General features: G+C 37.4%; 1 protein-coding gene across 1 annotated transcript in view; it reads right to left on the bottom strand.

The window, feature by feature from the left end:
• LOC142342708 (anaphase-promoting complex subunit 1-like) overlaps positions 1-13,394 on the bottom strand; it is an 82,246-nt gene that overhangs the window by 54,264 nt on the left and 14,588 nt on the right. The window lies entirely within an intron of this gene.

Genomic DNA, 13,394 nt, shown 5'->3' with positions numbered 1-13,394 from the left:
TACAAGATCCTACTGAAGATACCACACGAATGTCATCAGCCTGTTTTCCATTTCTCTTGATCTTTTTGTCCCCGGTGTTTTTTCTTATTAAGACTCATCTATGTTTGTTGATTTTCTGCTCGATCGTTTTTTCGTATATCTTCTTTGGTCTTCTCTCTATGTACTGTGTAAGTTCCGTATCACGTTCTGCTTTTGTGCCAAACTTCAAGATATCCGAATTTCGTACCCGAACCTCTTGTCGATTTGGCTCTTTAATGACGCTCGTGGTTGGGCTGATTTTGCACACCGTGCTTCCGGGAGCAAGCACTTCATAAAGTCCATCGAGGTTCTTCTTTTGTCCCTGGCTTTCGTGTATTTTTCTGGCTAATTTTACTTGGATGCTTCTTTCCGAACGCGGAATTGGCCTGGAAACTCCAGACTTGATCAATCGTTGCTCTCCGTCTTACATTTTCTGTTCTTCTTTTCTTGCGCGGGCACTTGAGGCACAGATGACTTTCTCAATCTCAGTGTCTGAACAGAGGGCTGTATCTGACCTTTGTTCCTCCGTTAAATACGCACGGCCTGGTATCGTGTCTTCATCTAAATAATGTTTAATTATTTTATTATAATTTAAATTTTTGTTGTTAGGTTCAGTGGTGATGTTATAAATAGGTGTATTACATTTTCTATGAAAGTGTGCTTCGAATGGAGTGATTTCTATTGTTTTTTGTTTTGAAATTCTCAGTCGTTGTATAATTGCATATAGTGAATGTTCTAAGTTAAATTTTTTGTTTAGTTGTGTTTTCATGCAAGATAATTGTCGTTTAATTGTTTGAATAAGACGTTTTACTAGACCAATTGCTCTATGGTCGTTTGCTGGTGCAAATATAGGTGTAATGTTATTTTCTATACAGAATGTTTCAAACTTTTTTCCTGTAAAACATCTTGCTTGATCTAATCTAATTGTTCTCGGTAATCTATAATATATATTGAGAAATTTGATTACATTTGTACCGGAGGCGTTATTTACGATTTCTGCTGTGGGATATTTTGAGTATCTATCTACACTTGTAATAAAATATTGTTCTATACCCTTTTCATTAGGTATTGGTCCACCAAAGTATTTATAATTCGTCATTCGGTTCGACGCATTTTTGTAAAGGTGCCCATTTTCGGTTCGAAATCACTGATTTAAGATTCTTACCTATTTCCGTGCAAGCTTTGCACTCACTGGCTTTTGCCAGTATATCCCGATGGATATACGGCCACCAAATGTTCTGCGCAAGTGAAAGCATGGCAAAACTCCCGGGATGTTTCGAATGTATGTCCTCAAGTACTGCGTCCTTTATGGCTTTCGGGATTGCTATTCGCTCGTCAAGACAGACACCGCCATGTTTTTCACTAAGATCCCGCCAATAGGAGGAAAGGTAGGGACTTATTTCTCGAAGCCTGTCGGGGTCGTCTCTAATTACGCAGTCTCTCACCTCCTTGAGAATCGCGTCTTTCCCAGTTATTATGGCCAAAAGTTTTCTGCTAAATATCTTATTTAGCGTTTCGGTAAAGTAGATGTCATCTGCTTCTTCAATCAAACTGCCTGATGGGGTCTCGGTGTTAGAGGAGTTATGTGTGCCGGGTAGGAGTTGTATCAGAGAATGTTACTCTTGACTTCGTTGGGGTAGATTTCGATCGAGTAGCTTTAGTTTTTGGCATTTTGTTGATATGGCTGACTGAATTACTTGCGTGAAGTGTTTTAATAGAATTATTCAAGATTAAGTGAGTTGGCGATCTATTTTGGGCAAAAAGCGAGCGATTCTTTTGCGAGTGGTGTTTATACTTTGGAATTTGTGTTTTCGCGCTTAATTTAGCGATTTTATGTGGATTATTTGACTTAATACCATTAATGGGCTAATGGGCTTCATTGGGTATAATTGTTCAGAATGTTCACATTCTTTACTGTCTGACATTTGCACCTCTTTTGCAGCAAATTCGTGAATGGAATGTGAATTATTCACTTTACAGTTATTTAGTACAAATTGTGATTTTCTAACTTTAAGAGGTATTTGCGATGCGGATGGAGGATTTAAATGCGAAAAAACTATTGAATTTGAAAGTGTTAATTGCGAAGCTAATGGTACTTTTTTTTGAGAAAGCAGTAATTGTGATGCAAGTAGTTTAGTACTAATTTGTGAATTAGTTTAGTACTAATTTGTGAAACTAATTTCTTCAATCAAACTGCCTGATGGGGTCTCGGTGTTAGAGGAGTTATGTGTGCCAGTAGGAGTTGTATCAGAGAATGTTACTCTTGACTTCGTTGGGGTAGATTTCGATCGAGTAGCTTTAGTTTTTGGCATTTTGTTGATATGGTTGACTGAATTACTTGCGTGAAGTGGTTTGATAGAATTATTCAAGGTTAAGTGAGTTGGCGATCTATTTTGGGCAAAAAGCGAGCGATTCTTTTGCGAGTGGTGTTTATACTTTGGCATTTGTGTTTTCGCGCTTAATTTAGCGATTTTATGTGGATTATTTGACATAATACCATGAATGGGCTAATGGGCTTTATTGGGTATAACTGTTCAGAATGTTCACATTCTTTACTGTCTGACATTTGCACCTCTTTTGCAGCAAATTCGTGAATGGAATGTGAATTATTCACTTTACAGTTATTTAGTACAAATTGTGATTTTCTAACTTTAAGAGGTATTTGCGATGCGGATGGATGATTTAAATGCGAAAAAACTATTGAATTTGAAAGTGTTAATTGCGAAGCTAATGGTACTTTCTTTTGAGAAAGCAGTAATTGTGATGCAAGTAGTTTAGTACTAACTTGTGAATTAGTATTTAGTGGTGTATGCATTTGCGGTGCAAATGACTGTTTTGAATGAAATGAAGGCCAGTGTAACTTTAATATGCTATTAAATTTTTGTAATGCGTTCTGTTTATTTTTAATTAGATTTTTCATTGGGTTGCGAATTTTAGATATTGTCGCTACAAAGTGTTCGTCACATGTAGATATTTTTTAGCTCTTGCGAATGGGTTTCTAGATATGTAGTCTACTAAACCCATTTTGGCTCCCGGCATGTTTTCAATTGTGAAGTTGTACGGAAGTAATCTATCTGTCCATCTAGATAGTCGACTATTCTACGATTTGTTCGATCTGTGCTCTTTTAGAATAGACAATAGTGCTCGATGGTCCGTTACTACAGTTAAAATTTTTCCATATAGGTAGTATTTGAAATAGTCAATTGACCAGACTATTCCCAATAGTTCTAGTTCGTTAACACTGTAACGCTCTTCCGTTGAGTTGAGGAATCGTGACGCAAATGCTATCGGTTTCCAACCTTTGGGTGTATTTTGCTCAAGTGCTGCACCCAATCCAGAACGTGAGGCGTCACACTTACTTAACTCGAACATCGAATTTTGGATTGTAATGGCTATTTTCTGTGCTGTTGGCAATTTTTTCTTTTATTAAATTAAAATGTTTGGTGTGTTCCTCCGTACAAACACACTTCAGATTTTTTGAGAAGTGGTCTAAGTGGATGGCATAATTGTGCTAAGTGTGGTATGAACTTACCTATATAATGTGCTGACCCAAGAAAGGATCGGAGACGTTTAGTGTTGTTGGTGGTGGTATTGTTAATATTGCTGCAGTTTTGCTTTCTAATGGCGATATTCCAGTTTGTGTAAACTTATATCCTAACCATTCAATTTACGTTTTTTGCAAAATGGCCTTTTTGGAGATTTACACTTAAATTATCTTCGTCTAACTTTTTTAAGCATTTTGTAACATATGCCAAATGGTCTGTTTCAGTTCCGGTACTAACGATTAAGATGTCATCTAAAAAGCAATAGGTGTTTTGTAAACTGACTAAAGTGTAGTCCATTGCTTTCTGCCAGCATATCAGTAAGACCAAAGAATCCAGTTTTGAATCTATAAGTGCCGGTGGATTCCCCACAGATAATGTTGAAATTACAGTGTTTTGCGGTGTCATGGTGTAGTTTTAATTGACTATATGCATATTTTAGATCTAACGTAGTGAAATATGCCTGTTGGCCATTTTGGGTGTTAGTAAGGTGTTGTGATGTTGTATCGATTAACATGTCAATGTTGGGCATTTGATATTTGTTTTTGTGTATTGCTTTGATTAGTACTTTAGAATCTAATGCCACTTTTATAGATTGATCTTTCTTTACTGTAATTACGATCGGAGATATGAAATGTTCGTCAGAGCAACGAGATAGTTTTTCAATATGACCTTCATTCTGTAAACGTTCTAATTCTGCCGTGACTCTAGGTTGTAGATTTATTGGAACGCGCCGACCTTTTTGATGCTTTGCTGTGAACTTTTGATGAAAATTTGATTTCGCTACATGTGTTTTGGACAGACCAATTCTTGATACTCAATGATGAAATTGCGCCGCAATTGTCTCCTTAATTTTGCATGCGGGATTATTGTTATTAACACATTTACCGTCCTCTGATTGTTGTTGTTGTACCACTGCCAGGCCAAGGCTTGGGAAGACGTCTCTTCCAATGATGATGTTGTGACCGTCTTCCACCACTGTCAGAATGGCTTCTCTATGAATCCAATTATTGTATGCAACTGTGGACTCCAGATGTCCAAGAACTTTAATCGGTTTGATTGAAAATGTTTTAAGATCCCGCTTTTCTTTCTTGATGATCCATTTCGCAGATTGGGTAGTTCGAATTATTTGATTTGCTAATGTTTTCATTATGAGACTATCCGCGCTCCCAGAGTCAATCATAGCGTTTGCTTTTACTTCTCCGAATTGTACTTTGACATTTAGAGGTTCGAGCTGATTTGCCGAATCATACAATATTGCCGCCACGTAGTCGTCAGAGTCACTGTCATAATTTGAATCGTATACTTGATCGTATAGTTGCTGATAACTAGTTACGTAGTTAACGGATTCCTCGTCGTCCCTTTTTTCGGGAGACTTATCAATTTGATTGACGTTTGTTTGCGGAGCTTTATGTGTTTGTCCCTGTGATCATTTTGGCTTGCGAAATTTTCTCGCAAAGTGGCCAATTATTCCACAATTATTACACTTTTTTCCATTTGCGGGACAGATCTGTCGATGATTTTGACTCCATCGTAGGCCGCAATTCATACAGATGCTGCTGAACTGGTAGTTGTGGTGCACAGTTGGGTATCGTGTGAAATCTCGTTTGAGATGTTGGGCATTCGCGTTGCGATTGCGTGTCTGGTAATTGTTGACTACATTTACTGAGGTTGTAGTTGACATCAAATTCTGATTAATCTTTTGTTGATATTGTGCCCTCATCTCCATCTGGATTGCTATTTCAAGCGCTTCGTATGGTTCAACTGTTTCCTTTAACAACTCCTTTTGGGTTTCATGATCTATCATATTTAGTATGAAAGCATCTCGAATTAGGGTAGTTTCCTCACTTCCGAGACTACAGTTTTCGACTTGTTCTATTAAACGACCGCAGAAACATTCAACAGATTCACCTTTCTGTTTTTTTACAAGAGAAGAAGAGAAAGCGGTCGTGAGTTATATTTCTTACTTTAGTGAAGGAATCCTCCATTGCTTGCCATAGTTCTTTAAATGACTGTTTTCCTATTTGAAAATGAGGATGTTTGCTTTTAAAGATACGTCGTCCCTCCGTTCCAATGCTCAAATACAACAAAGCTATCGATTTTTGCTCACATATCCCCCATAGTTTATCTCCGCATAAGATACCTATTTCCTCAATCTCTGTGCAACGATTTTGCCAATTTACCTTGAGTTGTTGGTTACGGATTTTTCTATCCCTTTCCGTCGCTTGCGTGTGATATTTCACTGGTTCCTCGTAAATTGACTCGGGTGGGTACGTTACCGCTGTTGGTAGATCGTTTAGTAGGTTGTCGAGTTGAATTCCCTCTTTTGCTAGCAATGCTAGCTTCCACTGAGTCCATTTATCTCACGTCAATGGAGAGGTGGCAGTAGGCTTCTCCCAAAATGCATCTACATGAAGGGGCGTCTTCTTTGATTCAGTTGCTGACTGCGCCATGTTATACTCGATTACGTCAGATTGTTCCAATCGAGTCGCGAATGCTTATAGTTCAAATCAGTTTCGGCAGTTGCGCCACAAATGGCAATTCAATTACTACAATTAGATTTTCTGATTGTCAACTTGGTCAATCGCGGTGCGATTGGCGCTATTCTATTCGACTGAGTCCGATTGAAAAGCGAATTTAAATTAGAACTGATTTTCAGTAGTGCAAATTAGAGAATGATTAAATTAAAGTACAATTTAGGAAATGAAAGTTTTGTTCATAACAATCACAAGACAGGAAGGAACTGCAAGATTTGTTTATAAGCTGAACAGACAGTTTCCTGCACAGACAGCATGAACAGACATGAAGATGAAGATTTGGATGAACTGAAATTAAACTAAATAACACAAACACTTGACCTTCAAATGGGTAAAACTGAAATAAATACGGTTATGGATATATGATGATTTATCCATACCGTATGACAAAGACATTAAAAATAAATTTCGAAAATTTTTTTGAAAATTAACCGATCTAACTTGTTTTTCTTTTTGAACTGAGCCATTTTGAGCAACCACAGGATCTCCTTCTACTTCAACCAAAATTTGTTTGAATATCAATTTTGACTTCTAATGATTGGTTTTATGACTTCATTGCCACGAGTTCGGATATTTTTTAGAGTTTTCATAATTTTTTTGGATTTTTTTCATTATTTTGGTTCCTTTTGAATTCTTAAAACATTATCGTATAGTTCACAATTGCATAAAGAAGATGTTTAATGGATCGCTGAGAATGTTTTCAGAGAAAAGCTTATGGTTTATATGGCTTCAAATTCCTCGCACTTTTCAATTGAACTTTTGGTTTTTGCCTGTAATTGTTGTTGTTCTCATTGTCAAAAGACCTATTGTGATGTCCTATTGATAACTTATGAATGACAAACAACATAGTCTTCTCATCGAGGCATAGTTTAGCGTAATTATTGACTTCCGTTGAAAGCTATTGAAATTATTGGCGTTGATATTATGTGTTTTTCAGAAAAATCGTAGTTTTGCTATACTTGCTCACATTTTTTAATTTTTTGAAGTCACATTTTTAGAAACGAAAAAAGCATAGCCTTGGTATTAAAAAAACGAAAAATAATAATTTTACTGAAAAATTCATTTAATGGCTCTGGCACTTTTCTCACTGAACTTTTTTTTACTTTGTTGTTTTTGATTCTTTTATTTCAATTTTATTGTAGTCGTAAAACGCTGAGAGGTCTCATAAGATTCAAAATGAGAATTTAATGAAAGATGTTTCGTGATGCAGTCAGTTTATAAAGAATAGTCTTAAAGTTTTTGATATTATTCGTTTTCGAAAATTTTTCAAATTTTTCGGTTTTTGTTCTCGTCAACTTGTAACTTATTCTCATCACTGAGAGGTCTCATTCAATTCCATCTTATTCAAAGCTAACATGTCTGTTGATATTATATCGTAACTGATGTTCTGTTTGATGGTTAATATGCGTTTTCATAAAAGTTTTGAGTGGTCAATATTTGTGTTTCTTTTTCTGTTTTTTGAGCAAATTCGCGCAATAATAGATCCCAATGATTTTCAAATAAGTACCGAGTGAACTTATTTAATCGTTCAGTATAATGTTTAATCAACATATTGATAGAGTGAAGCCTCTTAGAAAAAGATTAGGTGCCACAAAAACACAGCTGTCTTTTTTATAAAGAAATGAAGATAATAGAAAACCTTGATTCGAACGTCATCAAGGCTACGTTAGCTATTTGAACGGTCAGTGTTTGAATTAAATGAGTTGTTTGCTGTGAAAGTAGCGAATAATTTCAAGTTTATGGTATAATATGTCATCAAAATCCATGTGAGAAATTGCCCATCAGTTTTAGTATTAATTAGTAAAATTAACATGATTATTAGGCGCAGTATCTTCTCATTCTGAAGGGGTGTTCAGTGTAATTCCGTCATCTTAAAAAAAATACCCACCAAATTTGATGACTTTATGGTTGATCAAAAAAGTAGGCTCACAGATTTTTGTCTTTCGTTACGCGTGGTAATTTTGATGTCGATAAGAGGATCAATCGACCATTTTGCAGCAATATGCTATCTATTGATTATTGAGCTATCTTTGATGCGCAATTTTTAGATAGGATATAACGACGATTATTCGAAACAGTTTGAAGGACAAAACTTAATTTAATTTATGTGTTGTGTTTTTTTAGGTGTCATTGATTATTCAAATGGTTAATGTGCACCTGTATAGATTCGAAGAAAATAGCTTATTAATTTAGTTAAATTTTTACGAACGTTGTTGCGGCGATAAGGCTCGACCATTAACTTGTCAAGTTGAAAAGTTACTTAGTGTTTTTCTGACCTACAGACTTCACATATAGGACTAACCATTATCCAGGAGTTTCTCTATCTATAAAATTGGTTCACTGGCAGCTTAAAAAGTAATATGCAAAACATAATTTGAGTTTAAGAATTTCTAAATAATCAATCGAGTTAGATTTTAGTTAGGTGACACATGTATATTAAGTCAATAATCATTACATAGCATATTGTTGGAAAATGTTCGATTGATCCTCTTATCGACATCAAAAATAGCACGGGTAATGAAAGAAAAACTGTAAGCCCATTTCGAGGAACCATAAAGTCCTCAAATTTGGTGGGCAGTTTTTATTAGATGACGCAATTACACTGAACACCCACCCCTATCAAAATGAAGGATAACGGGCTTACTACCAATGTTATCTTTACTAATTATTACTAAAACTAATGGGCAGTTTCTCGCATTAATTTGGATGACAATGTACTTGTTGACCAACTTGCTTATAAGATTGATTTGTCAATAGTAAATTCACAAACTTCGGTTTCAGCGGTAAATTAGCATGGAAACATATGGGCTAAAGTTGGAAATCAAATCATGCAAAAGTCAAATTAAGAAACTTGCGAAATATTGAAGCTTGAGCTTCAACACTCCGCGAGGAGAGGAGGGCGCGCTTTAAAATTAGGGCTAGACCTGAGTAACCTGGTACTAATTTAAAACTAATATAAAACATATTGAGTTTGTGACTTGTAATCTCTTTCGAGGTTGTTGATCTTCTCTTTGCATTGTAAGCTGCATTTTATGATAGGCAATCTTGTGAGCTGCTGGTTACTTGATTTGGAATAGACCGGTTTGATTTATTTGGCTTCTAATGTTGTTCTGAGTTGCAATTCGCTATCTCGCGGTGGCTTGACATCTGAAAGCTAATTGCAATTTTTGACAAAATTCACAATCCTCCCACACATCGAGAGAAAAGGGTTATTAATATTATTGAATGTTGAATGACTGGTTTCCAGGAGATGAGTAAGTAAACAATTTGGTGATAATTCTAATATAGTTTTAAATCAAGTTGGGTTTGTTGCTGCGCTCCTTGTGATGTCCGCTTCTTCTTCATCTATGACTCGTGACAATTTTACTGCAGGGCGCGTTAGTGTACCTGTTGCTGCGTGAATGTCAAATGATCTTGGTATTTCGTCGGCTCCATAATGACATTTGGTTATCCGTCCAAGGGGCCAAATACCTCTAGGGGTAAATTCGATCAGAATCCAGACTAAATCGCCCACTCTGAGTTGTTTTGACTGCTCTCTCCATTTTGCTCTGCTTCTTAGGTCTGAAGTATACTCTCTTTGAAGTCTTTCCCAGAAGTGGTCCAAAAGCGTTTGTGTATAGTTGAAATCTTTCTTCCTGAAAGTTTTCAGTTTTGATGTTAGAGGGGCTAGGGCTAGATGTGGTCGTCGAAGAATGAATTGGTTGGGTGTCAGGGCTTCTTCGTCGTTGTTATCAGAAGAAACGTAGGTTATGGGGCGGGAGTTTAGGATGCCTTCCGTTTCTGTCACAATTGTTTGCAAAGTCTCTGCTTTCAGTTGCTGACTTCCTAAGATTATAAGAAGAGTTCTCTTCGCTGTTTGAATTATTGTTTCCCATATACCTCCGAAGTGTGGAGCAAGTGGTGGATTCATTTTCCAAACTATGTTCTGCTGCGATAATTGTTGAGCAATATAGGAGTTGTCAATGCTGATATTATCCAAATTCATAACCTTTTTGGATGCTGTACAATTTGTTCCGTTGTCGGAGATTATTATCTCTGGGTATCCTCTCCTTGAAACAAAACGTCTAATTGCAAGTAAACAACTGTCGGTGTCTAGACTATGGCACGCTTCCAAGTGCACTGCACGGGTTACTAAACACGTGAAAATGCAGATGTACTGTTTTTCAAGCTTGCGAGTATTATCCTCAATGTAGAAAGGTCCAAAGTAATCTAATCCTACATTTATGATTGGGTATTGTTTTTCGGCATCAGCAAAGCGAAAGTGCGGAAGATCAGACATCATTGGTGTAATATTCTGAGCTCTCCATCGGCGGCATATGAAACATGTCCGGCTGAGTCTTCTTAGGAACCTTCGAAGTCTAATGATTAAAAATGTCTGTTGTAGGTGCGCTCTGACAAACTCCGTTCCCATGTGTTGACAGCTGTTGGTGTGAGCGTCTTGAACAATTAACTGAGTGACATGGTCTTTGATGTCTAGTATTATGGGGTGTTTTTGATTCCAAGGTATTGGCGCATGTCTCAGCCTTCCTTTGGCACGCAAAACTCCATTTCCATCCAAAAATGGATTGAATTGAAGAACTGCATCCCTTCATTCCAGTTGTTGTCCAGTTTGCATTCTAATAATCGCTTTTCTAAAATTGTTTTGTTGTGAAATCTTTATCAGGTAATTTTGGGCTTCATTCTGACTGTTTAGTGTATCTCTTTTCCGCAAAATGTTTGTTGCTTTGTACACGGTTGTTGTCTTTCTGAGCAATCGTTTTCAAATTGAAAATTTTGATGATTCTATGACAGGGTCCATACATTTAGGTAATACTAAAGTTGTTGTTAAAAATTTTGTTTGATCAAAGTTCCAGTTTTCGGGGTCTTGAAAAAGAAATTTTGGTCCATGTAAACACTTCTCATCAAGCTCTGATGGTTTCAAACCTCTGGTACCATGGTCGGCAGGGTTGAGCTTTCCGGGTATATGTTTTCATTCCTCTGCTTTAGAATGTTCCAAAATTTTGTTGACACGGTTAGCTACGAAAACTCGCCGTTTGTCTGAGTTTATCGATCCTAATGTTGCAGTACTATCCGTCCAGAAGTGAACTGAGGAAAAATTTAAGGTCATTTCTGTGACTACAAAACTAGCTAGTTCGGCTCCCATTGTGGCTGCCTCTAATTCAAGTTGAGGTATACTTGTGTGCTTTATGGGGGCTACTCGGGATTTGCTAATGACATAGTTCACAATGACATTCCCTTCAGTAGTTGTAGATCTCATATAAATAACCGCTGAAGTTGCTATATTTGATGCATCTGTGAAGACATGAAGTTGTTGACTGGTCGTTGGTCCTGTTACAAGGCATCTTTTTGTTGTAATATCTGGCATGCTGTTGAATTCGTTAATCCATTTCTTCAGATCAATATGAAATTCGACTGGTACTTGTTCGTCCCATTTCTCGCCTTGTTTTATGACTGCTTGAAGAATGCTTCGAATTCGTATCGCAAATGGCGTTATCATCCCCAGGGGGTCGAAAAGCGAAGCTGCTATTGACAAGAGTTCTCTTTGTTGTAAACGTTCAATTTTGATGTCTAAATTGGGTTTCCTAAATGTGAAGGTGTCGTTTTTGACATCCCACGTCTGTCCCAGAACTCGTTGCGTTAATGCTGTATCTCCTTCAATGTCGTCAATTAAAGGAAAACTCGAATCGTGTCTGAAGAATTTCGTTAAGCTGAATCCTCCTTTTTAAGTGTTTCTTTGATGCATGTTGTCTGTTCAATTGCTTCGACTGTTGTCTCGAAACTCTGTAAAAAGTCGTCCATGTAAAAATTATTCGTTATTGATTGACTGGCTTCAGGTGATAAGTGGTGATTATCGATAGCACATTTTCGAAGTACATAGATAGCACAAGAGGGCGAACAGGTTGCACCAAATATGAGTCGCTTGTATTTGTACATTGTTTCGGTGTTGTCTTTGTACCATAGAAACCTTAATGCGTCTTGATATTCTTTCCTTACTGCTATCTGCATAAACATGGCTTCTATATCTCCGGTAACCGCTATGGCAAACTGTCGAAAGCGTAGTAGGAGTCCAACTAAACTGCAGAGAAGATCTGGTCCAGTTAGAAGCGCTTTATTCAGTGAATGTCCTTTATAAATAGATGCTGCGTTTGTTACACGACGAATCTTTTTCTTCTGTTTGTGCTGTACTGGATGATGAGGAAGATACCGTAATTGGCTGCAAGTTGGGGAAGGTTCGCGGTCCGTCTCCTCAACGTGACCTTTTACAATGTCGTTCTGAATTAAGCTGCTGTAGGTGTCGGCTAACTGTTTGTCTTCATTGAGGCGCTTTTCCAATGATCGTAATTGGGCTTTTGCTAGAAAGTAATTGTTAGGTAATTGTATGTTTTGTTTCCAGGGTAGTCCAATCTCATACCTCTCTCCGTTATGTTTTACTGTATCCTCGAAAATTTGTAGGGCTTTCTTGTCTTCTTGTAGCATGTCTTCGTCCAAAATTGTCTCTTCTGACTTAACCCCATTGAACAAGGTTATATTACGATTGCATTGGTTCTTCTCTGTAATTTGTCTATACTTGTTTGGGACTGGTCCTTTTATTGTCCATCCTAATTGTGTGAGAACTCCGTACGGTGTTGTCGGTGGTCCGATTGTGTACTTGAGTGGAACTGTTGCTGTAAAAGCATCGCCTCCTATCAGAATACCTATTTTGTTGTCTCTGATTTGAGGAAAATTGATATCGCTTAAATGACCGAAGTCCTTACAAACGCTGTTGAGCATCTGAATTGGCACCGTCGGCATTTGAAAGTCTGTGGTAGAAGTTGCAAAGACTGGTAAGTTAATGATAGGTCTACTGCTGTCGATGGCTCCAATCCCAAGACAAATTTCTGTTGTTTCAATCGTGTGTTCTTGGTTAGTGATGCTACGGGTATTGTAACACATTTCCTGTCACGAATTCCTAAAGCATCTGCTATTGTCTTGGTAATTTGCGTATTGTCACTTTCACTGTCAAGGAGAGCGTAAGTTTCAATGGAGACCGTCTCCGAAAATACTGTTACCGGTATTGCTTGGAGCTGAACATGTGGTCGGATCCAACTGCTCGGTCGGTTATTACTGCAAGTGTAGTTCTGGTGTCGGTTATTGCTGCCTAAGAAGCTTTGCGAATTTTGGTCTGTTGAGTGCTGATATTGTTGATTAAAGTTTCCTGATGTTGGCTGCTGTTGTTGAACATTGGGCGTATTGGGCACTTGATGCGATTGCCCGTAATAGAAGTTCCGGTTATGTCTGTTGTAGCTGTTACTATTGT

This window comes from Convolutriloba macropyga, chromosome 7 (genome assembly GCF_964194025.1).
Source record: "Convolutriloba macropyga chromosome 7, txConMacr16.3, whole genome shotgun sequence".
Classification (NCBI taxonomy): domain Eukaryota; kingdom Metazoa; phylum Xenacoelomorpha; order Acoela; family Convolutidae; genus Convolutriloba; species Convolutriloba macropyga.
The sequence above is the reverse complement of the archived record's forward strand: the minus strand, read 5'-3'. Positions and strand labels throughout refer to the sequence as shown.